This window comes from Lutra lutra, chromosome 1, assembly GCF_902655055.1.
Source record: "Lutra lutra chromosome 1, mLutLut1.2, whole genome shotgun sequence".
Taxonomy (NCBI): Eukaryota; Metazoa; Chordata; class Mammalia; order Carnivora; family Mustelidae; genus Lutra; species Lutra lutra.
In genome coordinates, this window is record NC_062278.1 from 215,576,719 (window position 1) to 215,582,726 (window position 6,008).

The following is a 6,008-nucleotide window of genomic DNA, read 5'->3' on the forward strand; positions in this document are numbered from 1 at the left end:
TCTTCATCTGGCTGTTGATTTGTGTCTTTTGATCTGCTGTGGTAATCTGCCAATCTAGTAATGAAACAATTCTCTGAGTTCTGTGATTTGCTCCTACAAACTGTTGGAACCAGAGGAGGGGGGTGGTGGGAACCTGCGGTTTACAGCTGGTCCATCAGACGCACGGGTGACCGCCTGCACTTGTGACCGGCAGCAAAGGGGCAGGAGACAGTCTCATGGGTCTGAGCCCTGAACCTGCGGGATCTGATGCCATCTGCAGCGGGGTGCGGGGGACCATATGCATCTTGTTCTCAGAAAGCTGTCGTTGTACATTTTGACCTGCCCTCAGGCCCTGCCACCACCGAGGGACCCGCACCAAGGCTTGATCTTGCGTCACCTCCCTCAGAGTCATCCCAGGGCTGAGGCCACTTTCTGGGTGTCCTCTGTCAAAAGCAGTAGAGACATCGGCTCCCCACAGTCATCTGGGGCCAGGGTTAGCAGAAGGGGCAAGCAACACACAGACCAAAGAGCCTAACGAAAGGACGGGAGGATGGAATCAAGATGGGAACTAGAAAAAAAAAACACACACACACACAAAAGAAAGCGCCATGGAGGGCTTCAGGAACAACTAGATATGAGACCTAGAGGAAAAAAAAGTCCAAAGCATCCTCAGCAAATGTCTCTCGAACCTTAACCATGACCAGACTCTGGAGTGGTAACATCCAGAAGTTTTGACTGTCCCCAGGGATGCGTTATTTTCCGAGCACATCTATGTGTGTGTGACATGACATAGATTATCGCTGACCAGGAAAGCGCACCCAAGGTTCAGAGTTTTTACTGGGGTTTCATTAGGTAGGAGTGACTGATGGAGCCTTTGGCGGTATGGATCCAACGGCACCTCCCACGGCTGACCTCGCGTGGCTCAGCTTCTGCCAGCCAGTCACATGGTTGGCCTTTCTGGTGTGGTCGGCCCCCACCCTGAGTCATCTCCTCGCATCAACAATCCAGGAGCCCACCCTGAGTCATCGAGTCCACATCAAGTACCCAGTGCGGTCTGTGGGTTCCCACCACGAGAAGCCAACCAGGCTCCTGCTGGAAAATCCCAAGGCTTTAAAGGTTACCTCCGAGGAGCCAAGACGGAGACCAGACCTCTCTTCGGGTAATTCTTCACTATACGGTGTTACACCTCAATTTCAAACTTATCAAAATAATAGTTCCACATCTAGGCCAATTGTAATAAAACCTAGACACCAAAGAGAGAGAGAGAGAGGGAAATGACTTTAAGATCAACCAGAATAAAACAGCAACAATCATCCTGACCGCCGACATTGCAAAAGCAGCAGTGAAAAGTCAGAAGACAGGGAATCCCATCTTCAATGTACTGATTTTTATAAAAAACCAGGGCGCCTGGGTGGCTTAGTCATTAAGCGTCCGCCTTCAGCTCAGGTCATGATCTCGGGGTCCTGGGATCGAGCCCCGCATCGGGCTCGGGGGGGGGGCCTGCTTCTCCCTCTGCCACTGCCCCTGCTTGTGCTCCCTCTCAAATAAATAAATAAAATCTTTTTTTAAATTAACATAATAAATAAAAAAAACTAAAGTCAACGTTGCACTGAAAACAGTTTTCAAAACACAGGGAAAGGAAGGTATTTCCGGCAAATAAAAACTGAGGGTTGGCCAGCGGCCAACCCACCTCAAAAGTTCTACAGGATCTTCTTCAAGAGGAACAGCAGAGAAGTGAGCCCACACGGAAGGGCTGAGAACCAAGAAGGAATGTTGAGTGGAAAAAGTATAAATGGGGGTAAATCCAAATGAGTGTCGAATTTGAAATACTCATAATAATGCAACGTGAGGTGGAAAAATGAACAACTGAGAACTCATTTTCTTTTTTTTTTTAAGATTTTATTTATTTATTTGACAGACAAAGATCACAAGTAGGCAGAGAGGCAGGCAGAGAGAGAGGGGGAAGCAGGCTCCCCGCTGAGCAGAGAGCCCGACGCGGGGCTCGATCCCAGGACTCCAGGACCATGACCTGAGCCGAAGGCAGAGGCTTTAACCCACGGAGCCAGCCAGGCACCCCTGGTTTTTGTTTTTTTATGGCATTTTTTTTCTCCCTTCTTTTTTTGTATATACATAAAAAGACAAGATCTTAATTTTCAGGTTTTTTGGTATATAAAAAAGATAAGCTCTTAATTTTCACAAGTTGATCGATGAAACCCAACATGACCATTCAGCTGGAGTTTTGTTTTTTGTTTTTTTAAAGATTTTATTTATTTATTTGACAGAGAGAGATCACAGGTAGGCAGAGAGGCAGGCAGAGAGAGAGGAAGGGAAGCAGGCTCCCCGCTGAGCAGAGAGCCTGATTCGGGGCTCAATCCCAGAACCCTGGGATCATGACCTGAGCCGAAGGCAGAGGCTTAACCCACTGAGCCACCCTGGCGCCCTGAGAACTCATTTTCTTAAAAAAGTATGGTGGCCTAGCTCAGCAGATGTTTCTGGAGCATAGAAGACAGCCCAGATCCTGATGTTTATGGGTGGAGTGAGGTATGTGATAGGAGAAACACAAATGCCTCAACCACTGTCTGGTCTCCCGGCGACAAGCCCTAAGAGGGCAGAGCGGGGACGAGAAGCTAGACCCTGAGGGCAGTGGGGGGAACCACGCGGGAGCCCCAGTTCAGGCGACACCTGGGGCCAGTGGGGCTGTGTACAGAGAAGCAGCCTCTCGGCACCATTGGTTTCTGTGAAAATGAAGACGGTGAGCTTACGAGATGCTGGGTGTGAGACGTGGTCTGGCAGCCGGCCGCGTGACCTTCCCCAGCCGCTGAACTTGGCTGTCCCCGGGCGGCGGACGGGCTCTCTTGGCATTCTGAGCCCAGTGCAGGTGTGCGCCCTCCCACCCCCCGCTGACAGCGTGTGCAGGGAACGGTGCCTTTTCTTTTTCTTTTTTCTTTTCTTTTCTTTTTTTTTTTTTTTTTAAGAAGGCAGTCATGTTTCTGCACAGAAGGTGGCTAAGAACCAGCCTGAGCGTCCCTCTCATCTCGGGACGCAACACGTGGCGGGCTGGTCCATAATTCTGGATATTCCTCTCTCGCCTCAGAATAACTCGTCAGTTAAAAATATTTTCTCGGGGTGCCTGGGTGATTCAGTCGATGGGCGTCTGCCTTCAGCTCAGGTCGTGATCCCAGGGTTCTGGGATCGAGCCCCACATTGGGCTTTCTGCTCAGCGGGAAGCCTGCTTCTCCCTCCCACTCCCCCTGCTTGTGTTCCCTCTCTCTCTCTGTCGAATGAAATGTTTAAAAATTTTTTTTTCTCAATGAGGCTAATCATCAGGGAAATGCAGATCAAGCCTGCAATGAGATACCACCTCACACGCATCAGGATGGCTATTATATAAAAACAAAACAAGGAAAATCGCAAGTGTTGCAAGCACGTGGAGGAAAGGGAGCCGGTGCGGCCACCGTCAGAGACAGCTGTCGCCTGTCCGGACTGCCTTCCTTTTTGAGACGGAATCCTATTCAGTCGTGTGCTTAAATCGCTTTTATTGACAGGCTCTTTGGTTGGCCGTTGTGAATCCTGGTGCCGTGAACATGGGCGTACACACATCTGTTTAAGACCCTGCTTCCAGTTCTTTCGGGTGTCCACACCCGGAGCTGCTGGGGGCGCCTGAGGGGCGCAGTCAGACATCTGGCTTAGTTTCGGCTCAGGCTGTGATCCTAGGGTCCCCGAGATTTGCCCTGGGCTAGGGCCCGCGCTCAGCGGGGATTCTGCTGGAGATATTTTCTGTCTCTCAAATAAATAAATAAATCTTAAAAAAAGAAAAGTGGAATTGCTGGATTACATGGTAATTCTGGGTTTCTTCTCTCGAAGTTCCAACATACGAAGTCCCTCCCAGCAGCGATGCACCAGGCTTCCGCCTAACACACGTCCTCACCAACCCTTACCATGTTCTTTGCTGCTGTCGTAGTTTTTATACTGGCCGTCCTCGTGGGCGTACCTCATGGTGTCAGCCTGATCGTTTTGAAAGCACTTTAACTCTGTAGCAACTTTAAAAAAAATTTTTTTTTTTAATTTGAGGGAGAGAGAGAGAATCTCAAGCAGACTCCGTGCTGATCGCAGAGCCCTACTCCGGGCTCAATCTCACGACCCTGAGATCGTGACCCCAATGGAAATCAAGAGTCAGAAGCTCAACTGACTGAGCCACCCGGACGCCCCAGACTGCAGGGTGAGGCTCATGGGAATATTTCCCAAGCCTACACCCAACAGCTAACTGTTTTCAGGAGGAGTAGGGAGACTTTCCAGGCACCAGTATATCAGCAAAGCCACAGCTCAGCAAACCAACTGAGATAAAACCGAGCTGCTGACATGACGTATGCCGCCACAAAGACTCCAGCAGACCTTGCAGAAGACAAGGAGAACTTTCCACAGATAGCTGTCCCAAGAGTAACGTTCAAACCAACCTGGAAACACACTGCTCACACTATAACTGGTCAGGGCTTAGCCGGACTCAAAATGATGGAAAACTCTAGAAGTTCTAGCGTGAATAACAACCAGAGGAACTAGGTTCTCAGAGCACCCCTCCCTGTTTTGTTTTGTTTTTTAAGATTGTATTTATTTGAGAGAGAGCGAGCATGAGAAGGGGAAGGTCAGAAGGAGAAGCAGACCCCCTGCTGAGCAGGGACCCGGATGTGCTACTCAACCTGGGGACTCCAGGATCATGACCTGAGCTGAAGGCAGTCGCTTAACCAACTGAGCCACCCAGGGGCCCCTCCTCCCTGTTTTTGATTCAAAGGATTATGAGAATTTCAAATGTTTTCTCACTTAATTATTTGCTGGGAAGGATCAGAGGCAACTACAGCGTTTGAGGACACAGTTCCCCCAAGACTGCCCTCATTTCTGATCTCAGTTACAAGTTCAGGTTCCCTCAAGACCACCTGCAGGTTTGATAGCTCACTGGAAGCTCTTACACCCACAGTTACAGTTTATTACAGGGAAAGGATTGTTACAGACTGAGATCAGCTGAGGGAGAGGCGCACAGGGCGGCATCCAGGAGAAGTGTCACATGTGCAGTTTCTGTTGTCCCCTCCCGGTGGAGACAGGACAGCTCTCCTCTCCCAGCATCCATGGGTGATGCAACACAGAGTATCGCTGGTCAGGAAAGCTCACCCAAGTGCAGGGTCCGAGTTTGTAGGGGGCACTGTCATGTGGGCACAGTTGATAGACTGGTGGGATTGCCCACAACGTTGACCTCCGTCTCCAAGTGCACTGATCCCACGTGACCCAAAGCCCCCACCTCAGACCATGTCATGGGTCTTTCTGGCCCCCATCCTAAGTCATCCCACTGGACTCTCCAGTGTAACCCAAGACCTCCCGGCAAACAAAGACCCTCCTATCCGGCATGCATCTCTGAGATTACCTCCCAGAAGTGGGAGACGAAGACCACACCTGTTTTGGGACAAGGGGAAACTCTACTTACTAGGCAGTGTCCTGGTCCGTTTCCTCCAGGATATGGCAAAGTGTAGAAGGGCAGGAACTAGAACCACCATTGTCTCCCAGTGCCAATGATTTTGTTGGATGCAAAGAGCGGGGACTACTGAAAAAGGAAATTTTTCTAGGACTGAAGTATTTGGGTCATCGTCATAGACGGCGTGGATGGGGATCTGCCTTCAGGGCTGCCCCCTGAGCCCTTGTTGGAAGAGAAGCCTCTTCCTCTCCACATGACGGCCATTGTTCTGGAATGAATGTTGAAGCCCCCAGAACCCATCTGTTGAAATCCTAACCCCCAAGGTGTTGATATTAGGAGCACGGGGGCCTCTGCACAGCGATTAGGTCGTGAAGGTGGAACCTTTGTGAATGACCATTCGTGCCCTTATAAAAGACCCCAAGAGAACTTTCTTGCCTTCTCACTGCTAAGTGAGAGTCCCCCGAGATGTCGACCATTTCCAGGCCAAGGAGAAACATCTCCCCTGAACCTGACCTCCCTGCCACGTTGATCATGGACTTCCCAGCCTCCTGAACTTCCCAGAAATCAATTT